The sequence below is a fragment of the Rhinolophus hipposideros genome, assembly GCF_964194185.1.
Source record: "Rhinolophus hipposideros genome assembly, chromosome: 19".
In the NCBI taxonomy this organism is placed as follows: Eukaryota; Metazoa; Chordata; class Mammalia; order Chiroptera; family Rhinolophidae; genus Rhinolophus; species Rhinolophus hipposideros.
Window position 1 is genome coordinate 50,861,562 of NC_138065.1, and position 14,462 is coordinate 50,876,023.

Here is a 14,462-nt window from a genome sequence, read left to right on the forward strand (position 1 = left end):
CCATGGTTTCTCACCTGTGCTGTATTCAATTTTATGGTTAAGTTCAGTATTGATATTCTCTAGCTACTGAGAATAAGAAAATAGAAGGAAGAAAAGCAAGTAGTAAATGGTTTTTTCTCATTTCACTCTCAACTTTCTGGAAATTTAATTTGTTTCTGGTAATGGATAACAACTCTGCAGGGATCTGGGTGACGCTAGAAATGGAAAAATCTATAGGGCAACGCGTAGTTTCCTCATTTTCATGAACACGACAGCAGCCCTGTGGTCTTGGGCTTAAAGGAAGTGGCAGTTCCCAGTGACTGACAGGGTGCAGGCACAAGAGGAGGAGGAAATGAAGTGTTTCCCTTAGGGGAGAAGACTTGGGATGGGTATACGAAGAGGGGCATCTGGTGGGTAGACACCTCAATGAATAGCCTGACGAAGTAGCCCCACTTCCAGACCCAAGAAGAACCACTTCAGGGTCCTTCAAGGGGCACACATTCACTTCACCTCTTTTAGTGGCACATGTCCCAGTTTTGCCTTGTGTGATCCTAGAGAATCATCTATTGTATGTACAGTGCTGCCATCCTTCACAGCACAGCAGTCCCTGTAGGGGGTGGTGACGTTACCCATAGATGTTCTGATGGGAAACAGACCCTTGGGAGAGAAAATTCTTTTTCTAGGGCTCTCCAGCGAGTGAGTAGCATAGCTGTGACTTAAAGCCTATAACCACCAGAGGCCGTGGAGCAGCCAGAAAATACAAGACGTAGTGAATACTAACTTCCAAAGTTACTATGTGCTGAGGGCCCAGTCACCTTTCTTTTATTACAAAATCAGCTGACTTATGGGGTGAAAATCCTGTACCCTACTGATGTCACCTCAAACATAAATGATTCAACACAAAGGAAGGACAGATCAAGCTAAAATAACATCTGGATTCAATGGTAGGAATGATCCCTTTGATTAAAAAAAAAAGAATCCCTTTCCCCTTGAACAGGGATTCTGCATGAAAATACAGCTAAGCTTAACTTTCTGTTTTAAAATGGGACACCAGCAAAACTGCAACACATTTGAGGGAAATCTTTCATAAATGACTGTTATTTTTCAGATTAGAAGAAGTGGCTTCAAGGTACAGTTTCCAGGTAAAATACAAGATGCTCAACTAAATTTGAATTTCAGATAAACAACAAATGGGTTTTTCAGGATGTGCCAAATATTGCGTAGGCCATACTTCTACTAAAAAAATTATTCATTGCTTACCTGAAATTCAAATTTAATTTAAATTTAATTTAGTGTGCTGTATTTTTATTTGCTAAATCTGATAGCCCTAGTCCAGTGGCTTAAAATCAATACATATCTGAACTGTAAATAGCATCATAAATGTAATGTCTTCTCAAAGTATATGCTCAATAAATAGTACTCAATCTGAATCAAGTAGAACAACTCCCTATACAGTAAATATATCCATTTCACAGCAACTCTGCAAAGTAGATCTTTTTACCCTTATTTACCATATGAGGAAACAAGCACAGAGGACCTACCGGCAGTTTTCAAGGTTATCCAATGAATAGGGGGCATTGATGCCATAATTACCAATGGTCTTTCTGTCATAAAAACTGATCATCTTTCAATACAAAAATCCAGAAACTTTGAGATATCTCATAATGTTAAGGGAAAAAGGTTTTAAGATATCAAACCCACTTGCAATAGGGACTGGAAACAAGCGCTGGGCCAGTGGGACGTTCGCCCTGGAAACTCAGGCTAAACCATCAATTTGAGGACCTTAGCCATCAAAACGTACAGGCAAATACACCAGGCAAAGTTTTGCCCAAGCTCCAGTGTGAAGACAATGGAAATGCAATTGAGGGATCCTCTTCATTCTCCAAAGGTAGGAAATTTGCATGAAATATGCCAACAAAGGTTAGATGTATTGCTAAGCTCCAAAGAAGGAGAAATCCGCAGGTAGTAGAAATAAAGAGAACTTCAAAGGCAAGAGAAGTGACAGCCTGAAGCCATCGTGACTGTTGGGACAACCGGTCCTAGACAGAAGTTTTCGGAGATGGGTGTTGGGTTTTCATGCTCAGAGAGGATAGGCTATGAGATCAGAAGCCACTGGGGATGAGCCGCTGTAGCAGTCTCCTATTTTTAGCTCAGATTTTTGAAAGCAAATATTGTCCATAGAAACGGGATTGATTAGAAAAACTACACATACTAACGTGAGGAACTGACAAGGACCTAGCTGCTCATTTGGGGCCCTGTATGGAAAAAGTGTCCACCATAAGAATCCAGAACCTTAACATTATATAAGGCATGGATTATACATGTACCCCATCTGCGTGGTACAGGAACCCCAGGTTTAGAAATTAGCACAAAACCGGTCCAGCTCTGGGGCTCTGGCAGAGACGAACAGGAAAGTGCTTTGTAGGTACACTTCCACAACAGAACCCCCACCGAAAACCACCTCCAGGGTAGAGGAATTTAGGAATAAAACTACCACTGACACAAGCAGATCCTGAGAAAGATTTAACAAGAACATCAACAGCAAAACCATCACCTGGGACAAAGAGAATGAGAAAATAAATGTATTTAACATGTTCATTTTAGAACATTAAAAAGGGATAAACATCAGACGACAAAAAGAAAAGAGCCTAAGAAAAAAGAAAGCAGAAAACAGAATTTCTAGAATTTAGAACTCTAGTCATTAAAATCTCAAAATATGGGTGAAACAGTAAAGTAGGCGTAGCTGAAGACAGATTTAACTAAAGGAAGACAAGTCTGAATAAACCCTCTGAATGCAGGAAAGAGTGGTAGAGATAAGGTATACTATTAACGGATTAAACGATGTAGGTGTTAGTATGAGAAGACTTAATATATGTCCGTTAGGAAGAAATGGAGATGAGACAATATTAAAAAAGACACTGGCTTGGAATTTTTCTGAACTGAAGAAAGATATGAGTCCTCATATTAGAATTGCATAAACACTCCCAAGGAGGATGAATTTCAGAGTAAATGTGCAGAATAACAAAACAAGGAAAAATAAATGTTCTAAGGCACCAGAGAGGAAAGATGGAAGTTCCCACACGGAAAACTGATGACTCCCCATCGACTTCAGCAACGATAGAAGCCAGAGTAAGATGGAACAATATCCTCAAAATACAGTCATGGTCCACATCAGGATATTTCAGTCAGCGACGAACCACGTGTTCAATGGCTGCCCGCTAAGATTATAACGGATCTGAAACATTCCTATGGCATCCACCCAGTGACACCCTAGCCGTCAGAAAGTTGCAGCACAATGCATTACACAAAGGCTTACCGCTGTGTTACAACTGCCGAAGTACAGGCTAGAAAGACGCTGTACAGGGCACTGAGGGGGAACAGAGTATGCAAGGGAACCAAACATGTCTCTCTGGCATGAGGATTATTTTAGGCTGGTTCATTGTAAGAAACAGAAGACGTGGGAGAAGCTCTGAAACCCAAGTAGAAGTTACCCTTTGTAAAGGACATTTACATGTGTAAGGGACATATCCGTTAGCTTTAGAAACTTATCAGGCAGGGGGAAAGAATGAAAATGGACCACTCTCACACCCTGTACAAGAATGAACTCAAAATAGGTTAAAGATTTAAATGTAAGACCTGAAACTATAAACCTCCTAGAAGAAAACATAGGTAGTAAACTCTTTGACATCCACCTTAGTAATGTCTTTTTGGATATGTCTCCTCGAGCAAGGGAAACAAAAGCAAATATAAGCAAATGGGACTACATCAAATTAAAAACCTTCTTTGCAGTGAAGGAAATCAACAAACCAAAAAGACGACCTATTTTGGGAGAAGATATTCACCAATGACACATCTGATAAGCAGTTAATATCTAAAATATCTGAGGAACCCATATAACTCACTAATAACAAAAATATAAATAAATAAAAAATCCAATCAAAATATGGGCAGAGGATCTGAATAGACATTTCTCCCAAGAAAACATCCAGATGGCCAACAGACATATGAAAAGATGCTCAACGTCACTAATGATCAGGGAAATGCAAATCAAAACCACAACAAGATACCACCTCACACCTGTCAGAATGGCTATTACCAAAAAAGTCAAGTGTTGGCGAGGCTGTGGAGAAAAGGGAACCCTGCTACACTGTTGGTGGGAATGCAAAACGGTGCAGCTACTATGTAAAACAGTATGGAGATTCCTCAAAAATCTAAAAATAGAACTATCATACAACCCATCAATTCCACTTCTCGGTATTTAACTGAAGGAAATGAAAACACTAATTCATAAAGCTATATGTACCCCTATGTTCCCTATATGTACCTATATGTACCCCTGCAGCATTAGTCACAGGAGCCAAGATATGGAAGCAGCCTACATGTCCATCAATAGACGGATGGATAAAGAAGATATGGTCCATATATATGCAATGGAATATTACTCGACCATAAAAACAAACGAAATCTTGCCATTTGTGACAACATGAATGGACCTGGAGGGTATTATGCTAAGTTAAATAAGTCGGACAAAGAAAGACAAATACTGTGTGATCTCATTTATATGTGGAATCTAAGACAACAAAACAAATGAGCAAATAAAACAAAACAAAACCAGACTCACAGAATCAGAGAACAAACTGCTGGTTGCCAGAGGGGAGAGGTTAGGGGGAAGGGTGGAAAAGGTGAAGGGGAATATAGTCAATAATATTGCAATAACTGTACATGGTGACAGATGGGTCCTAGACTTAGTGTAAGGATCATATCGTAAGATATGTACATGTTTTGAATCACTACATTGCACACTTAAAACGAATATAACACTGTACGCCAACTATACTTACATTGGAAAATACAATTGAAAAAACACAGACCTGGGCATAGTTTGATCACCCTATGCTGTCTGTCATTTCGGTGATAGATGCTTTCGTCAGATTCCCGACACCCACCCCATTATCACCTGTCCCCATTCTTTTACACACAGATATATAGTGAAATTGTGGCATGGGTCAGTAGAGGCATTGTGAGGCTCCATCTGACGTCTAGCATAAGTTCACGTTCAGCTACTCCACACTTTCAGTCAACACACAGAAAATTTTTATGGTTCTCTCAGTGGCTGAGGACAGAGGCATTTATAACACATTTGATCCCTATTGTGATGCTTCAGGCAAAGGACCCAGTGAGTGAAATGTCTTTGCTCTGATAGCTGCACAGATGGAATGACTGTCACAGCCAGGGTGACATGCAGAGAGGAAGATATCACTGTCCCAGGAGGGGAAAGTGACCAGGTATTAGAGAGCTCGGGGACCCAATTACTGCACACTGGGGTGGCCAGAGTGGGAGCATTTCTTTCCTCCTCCTGAGAGGGATTTTATCCTTTATCCTCTTAGATTTTATTGTCTTCTTGGAGCCGTGGGAATATGTGCCTCTGCCAAGTAGCCTTCAGAAGCGTGTGAGCAAGTCACATACTCAGAGTTTACCAAGTGTCTTGCCGTTGACAAAGCAAGTTCACTTCCATTATCACAGGATTCCTGGGGAGGAGGTGTGGCGTCCTTCCCCCTGGGTGAGGATACTGACTTTCAGAAAGGTTAAGTGACTATCCTCAAAGTCACACAGCTCAGTTGGTGGCAGGGCCCAGGTTCAAGCCAGTGGGCTGTCTGATTCCAAATTCGGGGTCTTCTCAGCCAGGCACTGGAAATCAGGGATTGGTACAATGAGTGGCAGTAAATAAACTATCAGCAGCCATCTGTCCGTAGGTAATAGCTTCTCTGGAAGCCCAGGTTTCTGCCAAGGACGGAAGGCACAGAAAACTGTCTTTGGGGCCATTCCATGGATTTCACCCTCTGCAAAGGGCTCCAGTCGGGTGTCTGGAGTTCTAGTCTTGACTTATCCACTGCATTTCAAATCTTGGGCAATTTATTAAATCTCTTGTTTTGGTCCCTTTATTCATTTGCGATAGTTAATGGTAATTAATAACATCGGGATTGGTGTGAGAATACAGTCAGTAGTCAATGACATCTCAGAAAGCTTGAAGTGCAATATGACAGGAAGCAAAGTTTTCTCTTGTTCATCTATAATAATGGAATAAACAGTACTCCAAGCTTTGGTTTCAGGGAGTACTGGACCTATGTCCATGGGCCCCGGGGGAAACACCCAAGGAGCTGACAGGTATTATGTGCACTTGTTTTTCTAGATCGAAAAAACACGAAGGCATATCAATATAAAAATCACCCATATTTTTAATACTGAAAAGGGACCTGCAATAGGCATGTCCTGCCTTCCCCTCCACTCCACCTTTCCCACTGCCTTCCAGTCAGGCTCACCCCAAGTTAATCACTCTGGGCGGCTTCTTCTTGCCTTTCCTTTGATTCTGTGAGTTTCATGAAATGGCCTAGCCCGAGCTATAATATTGCTACGCAAATAATGGCCACACCTTAGAACCACACAGAGCCGTACAGTTTATGAAACACTGATTGACGACTGTCGCCTTTCAGTCTCCTAGCAGCCCTTGGGAAATGTTTATTGCGGCCTCTGTTTTATGGTTCAGCCAGGCTAGATGAGCCAGGCTGTGAGCCAGATACTGGGCAGGCCATGGGGAATCAAAGCCATGAGTCGTGTGGAAATCCAGTTTTGTGAGGGAAATAAAAAATAACATGTAGCTCCATCTCCACGACACAAATCTGTGCAAAGTACAGGAAGACCACAGAAGAAAGAGGGAACTAATTTTGTTCTGGGCGTGGTAGAAACGGGAGCTAGAGAATATTCTGTATAGGCGATTACAACAAAGCACAATTTCGAATGGTATTAAAAACCAGAGAAACAGTGCTTACTCAAGGTCAAACCACTGACAGTGACTCCAACTCATATTTTGTGGCTCCGAGACCGAGGTTCTTTAGCCCATACTCTGCTGTACAGTTTATGGTTTGCCCATTCAAAGCAGGAATGTGTTCTGTAATGTTTAACCAGAGTTAATTTCCTAGCTTCAGACACATTTAGTACAGTGGATGGAGAAATGTGATTGCCTGAATGGATTCTGAAGTTCATCAGATTACCTCTTACTGTGAGAATAACCTTGACTTCTCAAGGTGTGCATGGCACAAACCAGGAAAGTACGTTAAGTACCCTTTTGTAATCTTTTCCCACAATCCATTCAGGCTTCCCTCATCCTCTTGCTGTGTGTGCCTTCTCCGAGGCCCCACTGTGGTAACAGACACCCAGCCGCCTGGCCTGGACAGAAGTACCCCCGAACTTAACCCTGACCGGCCAGTGTCTCATACTCATATTTACCAGGTTGCAGTGCAATCGCGTGTGCATTAACATGCAACGATCCGTAACTAATAATGGCGTGAGGTGATTTAAGGTAGCTAGTGTTAGTCTCTTTTAGCACAGGAGTTCCAGAAATTACAGCTCCTTAACCCAAAGCGATGGCTTTTCTAATGGTGCAATTTGAGATGTGTTGGCTGAGGGAGGAACTATTCTTCGCGGTTGGTTGGCAGTGGGGGATGAGAAAGCACCTCTCTGCAAATACATGGCAGTGCTGGATCTCCCCACAGCAGCCGCTTCCTTGTTTGTTTTCCCTGCGGGGTGACTGGCCGTTGTGATGGGGAAGGACGAGTGAGGACTCTGTTTTTCTAAGACAAGGACGACACAGGGTGTTCAGCCCAGAGGGGCTTCCTCCCCCTGGACGGTGTCTTGTCAGCCCTGTGTCAGGAAGGAAGAAGCCTGCAGGGGTTGAGGGCTTTGGCAGGGCCACCTCCGGTTTTCTGTTCTTGGGGCTGCCACGATGGCAAGGTCAGGGAGCAGCGGGGAGCAGTGCCTGCCAGAGGAGCTTCCAGAAGTCAGTGAGGGCCCCAAAACTGCAGGCCAAGAAGCCAACCCTTCATATGTGCAGGTCCTGTTTGTTTCACCCCACAGGCACTATTATTTGGACAAGAGCTCAAAGGCCCTTCCAATGATGGTGCTTGGTGACTCGATGACGATGAAGGGGAGAGTGGAGTGTTTGCTAAGAGGGCCGCAAGTCTGGTCCGTCTTTGCCTGTCCCCATGACACCCCTTTGATTTCCAGGTTGTCACGTTTCCATGGTGACCTGCGTGGGAGGCACCTGTGTGTTTAACGCTCCACTGCAGCATTTAGCACGGTCCTGACCCAAAACAGAAAATAGTGAAAGTGCGGAAGGACCCTTATGATGATCTGCAGTGAATCCCGTGAACCCATTTCCTTCTGTGCATTCTAGTCATTCAGACTTACACTTACGTTCACAAATAAACAAATAAAACGCGTGCATAGGAAAAAAGGCTGGAAGGACATAATCAAAAGAGTCACTACCCGGGAGATGTGTTTATTTCTCTCTGTTCTGCTTTTAACTTTCTATTTAAAAAAATATGGTCACTTTTATAATGAAAAAACCCTAGCAAACTTTAAAAACGTAAAATCCTTCTGTTGGAATCCATTTATTTTTCAGAAGCAATAAAAACTATCTACTGACTTCTTACAATGTTTGCGTGGGGTGGAGCTGTGGGCAGGCTTGTGTGCACATGTGTTCACACATGTACACAGTCACACATGAACACACATGTACGCGTGCATTGCTCCAACAGAGATGCTGACCTGTTCTTCCGAAGTTCACTGTGACTAAGACTGGGAATGTGCTTGGTAAGGCTTCCGGAACAACAGGTGGCATGATTCCTCTATGGGTACTTGCAGAAGTGGTTGAGTATTCTACAGCCTTGTCATCTCTTGCTGGGCCCATCTGCCCAACCCCCATACCCCACCACCACCCCAACTGAACTGCCTGATACTTCCGGACAAAGTTAAGCTAAGCCTCGCTTGTCTCTGTCTTTGCACATGTCCTCCATTCTACATGCAGGGTCACATGTTACAGGAAGCCCTTCCTGACTCCCTTCCAAGCCTACCCCCCACCTTCATGGACAACTGACCCCCTTTCTCTGGGTCATACCTGCACCCCACGAGGGTGCCTATCACAAGCCTGCACCCCTGGACTGTGCCAGTCTGTGCACAGCTGTCTCTCCATTAGACGCTGGCTCCCCGCAGGTGAGCAGCAGGTCTGGGTGCCAACACCCAGCTCTGTCCTCTGCACCTGGAAGGCCCCCCAGAAGTATTTAAGGAATGAAGGAATACTCTGACTGCAATTGGCCAGTCCCAGTGGTGGGCAAAGAGCAGACGATGCCACCAGTGGGTCACATGGGAACATGCGTTTAAACTTAAATAGAAGTCACAGGGAAAGGAGAATTTGCTGCTGCCAACTTCTGGAGAGGTAAACCGACCTGCCCCTTGCTTTGGATTTCCCTTTGGATCTCCCTCTGCTGTTTTTGTCTAGAAATGTCATCTGAGGTTATGCTGTTTATATCTTGTCCATCACAAATTCTGTGGTTTGGTGGTAAAAACACAGAAACTAGTTTCTATGCTTCCCTGGCAATCACTGCCTGTAAAAAAAACACAAAACACAACTTTTCTCCTTGAGCCCATAAAACAAAAACTGGCTTTGAGATGCTGCCTAACTGAGATGAAAAATCTATGCCTCATACCCCAAGATAACTCTGATAATTATAAGAGTATATTCCCGAATTTCACAAACATTTGCAAAGCACTTATCAGGTGCCATGCACTGTGTGTGAACACTGGCATGGCTCTTCCATGGCGACCGGGGACAAAGGGTCTTTTTCACCACTGCCCATTGCCACTGCACTGGAGATGCTGTTTCCCTTCTACCACGGTCCCAAGGAGGCAGCAGGTTGTGGCCCCAGCCTGAGACAGGAAGGGCATTTTACCCACCTGCACAGCTGGGGGAAGGAGGGCTCTTTGCCCTTCTCACGTCTGACTGGTGGGAGATGCACCCACCGTGGGGCTTCCAGAATCAGGGGAGCCCCAAATGTAAGGAGACAGAGAGGCTTTCATGGGCGGAAGATGGGGCAGAAGTAAGAGAAGAGAAGGGAATTGCACAAAGGAGAGACGGAGACAAGACGTGTGCCAAGGAAATGAAATAAAAGAAGATGAGAGGAGAAAATGTATGGATGGAACCCGGCGGAGAGACAGGGAGGGGCAGAGCTGGAACTGGGGGAATTGTGATTGGAGAGAGAATGGGAAGTAGTGACTTCCCTGTGTTTGTTTGTGTGCCTTACTTGGGGGACACGGCACCCCACTGCAAAGACCCGTAAACCCAGTTCAAGATTGTGGGCCAGCTGTCCACCCATGCCTTCCCTCTTTGGACCCCCAGGGTTTGGTCTACTGTCTCTTATCTTTGCTGCTGCCACTCTTTGTCTTTCTTCTTGAGGCTCTGATCCCTCCAGGACTGGCCATGGTTTAGGATGATGGTTTCTCAACCACTCGCCATGCTATAGCCTTTTTATTGCCATTCCATTCAGGGAAATGAGGGGGCAATTGTTCATTCTTTCATTTACTCATTTATTCATTTGCCAAATGGCAGCCTGTCAAACTTAACATCTAAAGAAAATCCATCGCTGGTATATTAGGGCACAACATGAGTGCTGCCTCACTCTCCACCTCGTCTCCCATCACTCACCCTTTTGCTGACCCTGCACTGGGTTTCCTGGTCTTTCTCAAGTACACCAAGCGTCCTCCTGCTGCACTTGGCTTTAATACCGGTTGTTCTTTATCCTGGAATGCTCTTGGGGCGGACGTTGTCATGGCCCTCTCCTTCAATTTTTTCAGGTCTCTGCTCAAATGTGACCTTCTCCTAAAAGCCTTCCCTAACAGAGCTGCTGAAAATAGCCTTCCTTATCAGTCTTCAGGGCCATGCTCTGATTTTTTCTTCCACATTACCAACTGCTACCTAATTCGTTCCATCCATCCATCCATCCATCCATCCATCCATCCATCCATCCATCCATCCACGTATTTGTCTTTGTCACTAAAATATAAGATCCACATGTTGGGAGACATTTTCCCATGAATCTCTCATTTCTGCATGTGCAGACTATCTTTTCCAGTCCATTTTATAGTAAACACCCTGGGAGACAGACAGAGTGTTGCCCTCTGGAGCAGAGACCAGGAAAGCTTTCTGCACGTTACAAAAGACTTGGGTTCCCTAGGCTGAAGGCTTCCCTTCTGTAGTGCAGCCCAGTGCATGCGTAACTGTCACCTGGTACCCGAAATCTCCATTCCTACAGGTGACACCAGTGTAGGAAAATGTCGGTACTCTTGTATCCATAAAATGTGGCAGGCGAACGTTAGCTTGCAAGTAGCGTGAGACGCTTTCCTTAGGTAAACGCTTTCAAAGAGTTGACACTGAGCTATTTGTTTATATCTTGGCTGCCCTGCCTCTCCCACGCACGCTCCTCAGATCCCATTTCTCTGTTAGGCATCGTCAGTGTACAATGGATGTACATTGTCAGGTACAATGGACGGGAACCTGCCCCCCGTGGAACATTCCAAGTCCTAATCCGGGCTCACTCATGTGTCATAGCTAAGGGACACTCCCACCCGGTGGAACCAATCTCAAATCTCTCAGTTCCCCAGTTCTGCACACAGAAAGTCAGTTTAGGTAATCCCTAAACTTTGCAGAGATTTTATTTTACTTGGGAGAGTTATTTATAGAGTACAGAGACAAGGCTGAGAATTTACAAGGTTGTTTTTTGGTGTCCCTCTGATCCTCAGCTGTCTTGAGAACATTTGATTCACAGCACAGGGTTGTGGCTAATGCTAGAGGATTAGTTTGCAAGCCCCAATGGCAATTTTGCCTGAATTAACCTAAGTATATGTTTAAAGAGATATAAGTATTTACTTGCATTAATAATAATAAAAACACACGCACAAAACATTATCCCCAAAGGTTTTTCATCACTGAATTTGGAGAGATCAAATTGTGTTTTCTCATTCAATTACATTATATTTTTAGAGATGATAGTATTTCTTCTCCTTGATAAATGGTTTACAACTGGGAGTAATTACTGCCTCTTTCATTCTCTAAATGTTTACTGAGTACCTCTTACGTCCAAGGGGTGGTGTCAGACTTACAATAAAGGAAGCAAACAGGTGTTCCCTAATGGAGCTTGAACCCCATGTGTGCCTTCAGTATAAACAAAATGCTAAGTGTTGGTATAAACAAAATGCTGTGGAGGTTTCAGAAAATGAAGCGATCAGGGTGTGTGCAACTTTTAGAGCATCAAGCACACGCCTGACTGGAGTCTGCCCTCCACCTGTTTAACTGAATGCAGAAGAGAGAGCAGACCTCGGTGGGAAATGGTGTTTCGTATAGATCTGGAGAAATGGGTAGACTAACGCAGAACCTCTGGGAACGAGTCCAATATTTTAACAAATGCATCTGAAGGTGAGGAGATGGACTTCTCCACCCTTCGTCCCTTTACAGTAACTTTTCAGGACTTTGTTCCCTGCTTTTCTGCTTTATTACTACATAGTACTAGTAACAGTATTAGTGATTCTTACCCACAGTAATAATTACGAATTAGTGAAGTTTCTTTGTCATAACATGTTACTTACTCATGTGGAATAGAGGAAGACACTCATTGGTGTCTCCTCTATTCCAAAGAAATAATTTTCAGGATAAATAATGCCTTTGTACATTTCCAAAGTAAGCTAAGAACCAAGGCCACTCTAGACAAAACAGTGAAGCAAGGAGAATTTGTCGTTAGCTCTCCTTGTCCAGGCAACACTTGAAATCTCGGGTACAATGCTTGCATTAGTAGACTGTTCTTGGGTCTCGATTCTTAAAGAGCCCAAAGTCTGCTAATCGATAACTAATCTGCTTGATAAACAAATGACCAAAAAAATTATGAGTTGCTTTTCTCTGGTGTTACATATTTAAAAATGGCGGACTGGGACCAATCTGAAATTCATGGTCATAAGCAATTCAAATAGTGGGAATTTTGAACACTGTGATGAGCTTGTGGTCAAATACATTCTACTACAGACATGCTGCTAGATTTACACTGTCTCCTTTGAAATCCTAGAGTTTTAAAGTTGAAAGTGGCCTTGAAAGTCACATAATCTGAGAGTCTTATTTTAAAATAAAGAAACTGAGGCCTAGAGAGGTAAAAAATAAGCATATATGCAAGCAACTATGCAGACACAACTTATCCAAGGTCATGAATCAAGACAGCAGCCACCAAGCTTCCTGAGACTCAATTCAGGTCTCCTGACATGTAAGCCAGAGTTCTTAGCAATTGGAAAAAAAAAATCCTCTCTTATCTATTATTCTGAAATAATTTACTCTCTAATTAAGAACTGGTGTCAAACCGATAGCTAATGAGTTTCATTACATGAAAAAAATCCTGACTGTTAATTATGAACCAATTACACAGTACAATTTCCTCTCAAGTGACATCAAAGAGAAAGCAATTTCCATTCTACCAAACACAGAAAAAACTAGTGGTGAAGTGACTGACCTCAGGTCACATGAAGCATCAGCCAGTCAGCTGGCATCAGGACTCCGATGACTGGCTTTCTCCTGCGAGTCTTCCTCCGGAGCCCCAGCCCTTTTTCAGTGGGTATTTATTTCATACACTATTCCCCGTGTATAATTTTGAAACTAGTAAATGAATCCACGCTCAAGCATTCATGAATGTCCCTAGGTAATTGTCATCTAAGATACAAGGAAACAGGGTATTGCCTCACCCAGGAGTTTCCATCTGGCTAGGAAGTCCCGGCCTATTTTGCACCCAAGGACAAAGAGGTTAGAGTTCTGTGTAAGTGTCTACAGGAGGTTTGAGGCTTCTAACCTGGCTTCTCTGTACACCTTGGAGCAAATAATAACAATAGAAAAATAAACAAACCACAGCAAAGCTTTTGACTCGAGGCCCGAAACGCTCACAGATTTTCTGCCTGGCATTTTCACTCCTTTCAAACCACATATTCATGACACTGACCTTTACAGTAATTTGATTCTGACAACGGCACAGCAGCAATAGAGCTGAAAGGCTGACAGCCCGATGGTGGCAAGCCAAGGCAGTAATTATTGCTTTAAATCAAAGGACGACTTGTGCCTCTACAGCAGGCAAATTCCATATTAAATAAGAACTCCTTCTCCATACCATATTGCACCCACTACCTTCCTGCGGTTTACTTCCCAGAGCTCAGCAAAATCAGCTGTCCGTTTGGGCCTCCAGGTAGAATAGGTGCTTTATTGGCCATTTCATTTTGTCATACAGTCTTAGGTTTGGAAGAGCCCTTACCAATCATCTTCTCTAACTTCCGACTCTTAGTAGTATGAACTCAGATAAAGGAAACCTTGGCCTACTTGGATGCTTCCAGTGATGGGGAGCTCAGCCTCTGGCTCAATTAAACAAGGATCCCACCCACCTACACATTCAGACAGAGCATTCAAGATAACCTTGAGTGAGTAGAATCAGAACCTCAGCCTTCTTCTTTCCTCCTCATTCTCTTCATATCCTTCTTCTAAGTTACAGTATTTGCTAAGTATCTGTTGAGCAGATTGGTTCACAATTAAATGAAGGACCAGGTGAAAATTGTTTTGGCCACCTAACCAGCAG

General features: G+C 43.5%; 1 long non-coding RNA gene across 1 annotated transcript in view; it reads right to left on the reverse strand.

Annotated features, from left to right (window-relative positions):
- Positions 1 to 13,847, reverse strand: part of LOC308487641 — a 144,431-nt gene extending 130,584 nt beyond the window's left edge. The window contains exon 1 of the long non-coding RNA XR_013991735.1: positions 13,359 to 13,847. This is a non-coding gene — a long non-coding RNA (uncharacterized lncRNA). The remainder of the gene's footprint in view (positions 1 to 13,358) is intronic.
- Between the last annotated feature and the right edge of the window lie 615 nt (positions 13,848 to 14,462).